Here is a 1,487-nt window from a genome sequence, read left to right as displayed (position 1 = left end):
GGAAACAATGGCTCCAGCGGTGGGCGGGGCCGAGCCGGAACAGGAAGCGACGGGAAGCGGGATGTGCCTGACAGTGCACATGCGCACGTCCTGCCCGCGGGTAGGCTAGGCGGTCGCACGTGAGAGCGTGGGGAGGTGTGGAGGTGGTTACCGACTCCCCGGAGTGATGCGGCGCTTGCAGCCTCTGTTCTCAGGCATCTGCACTTGCCGCTCTCTTTGAAAAAGCTTTTTGTACAGGTGCATTTCCTAGCTCCTTGTTTTACAGCTGAGAACACTGAGTTTCCCACAGATGATATGCCAGGGATTAACACAGATAATGATAAACCAGGATTGGAACGTACTGTTCTGATGCTCTGCTTTTTAGTCGTTCTGCAGATTCCTCAGTTTAGAACCCCCCGCCCCTCCCCCCGGCCAAGAAAAAGAGAGGAAATGCATTAGGTCTGAGTTGCAAAAAAAAAAAATCCCTCGTAGGGAAATAAGAGACTAAGAGACGATATTCTGTAGAACAGAATAGAAGAATGCTCTAGTTTGGTGGATTTATTTGGTCTTTCATTTGCGTGACCCTGGCATTGGTTCACCAGCCTTTAAATTGACGAGGACTTCTTTGGAACACAATTCCTTCCTTCCCCAAGGTCAATTAGAATTAGACCCTGAGCTCAGAGTGCTGGTCCTGAGATTTGCCGGGGGTCAGCAACTGTCATGCTGGGGCCAGCACGGCGCCTGCCACAGAGCAGGTATCCATAAATGTTTACTGAACGTAGCTAAACATGAGAATCAGCGACCACTTCCATTAACTATGTTTATTTCCTGTATTCTTGATGCTCTGGCATCTGCGGCCTCCGTGATTAGGGAGGGACTGCCCTTTCAAGGGTTAGCTAATAATTCCTAGAGATAGCAAACAACTCACCCCAAGCGTGCCATATGCAAACTAACCGGTCCAGAGCCCACCAACCTTCTAGCTCCTTTAGCAGGCTGTTACACTCCAACCGTATCCTAATCATTGCAGAGCTAGGTACCAAACTACTAGGGACAAGCCCTACACCTCAGAACCCACTGAAATTATTCAAACTAGTCAGTCCTAAGCCTGCTTCTCTTACCTTTTCCATTTCTTCCCACCGAAAACCACAATAAAGGCTCTTGCCACGTTTCCTCACACTCCTTCTGCCTCCTTATGGACCTTGGTATTTCCCCACATGGCCCTGTAGGCTTGGTGTGCCCTTGGGCTCTGTGAGTAATAAACTTATCTTTTCAATGGTAAATCATCTCCTAATTTGTTGGCCTCACTATACCTGAATGATAATAAAACTTATATTTTAAAACACTGTTCTGTGTGTCTTTTTGTCCTGTGCACTGCCTACTAGCTCTATCACAAACAGCTTTCCAGCCAGGACCTGCTCTCTCTAGGTCCTGCACACATTCTTCCTTAGGCCTTAAGAGCCTTTCTACAAAACACATTATATGAAAAATTAAAGGTTTTACCCTATTGT

Source organism: Lemur catta, chromosome 12, assembly GCF_020740605.2.
Source record: "Lemur catta isolate mLemCat1 chromosome 12, mLemCat1.pri, whole genome shotgun sequence".
Taxonomy (NCBI): domain Eukaryota; kingdom Metazoa; phylum Chordata; class Mammalia; order Primates; family Lemuridae; genus Lemur; species Lemur catta.
The sequence above is the reverse complement of the archived record's forward strand: the minus strand, read 5'-3'. Positions refer to the sequence as shown.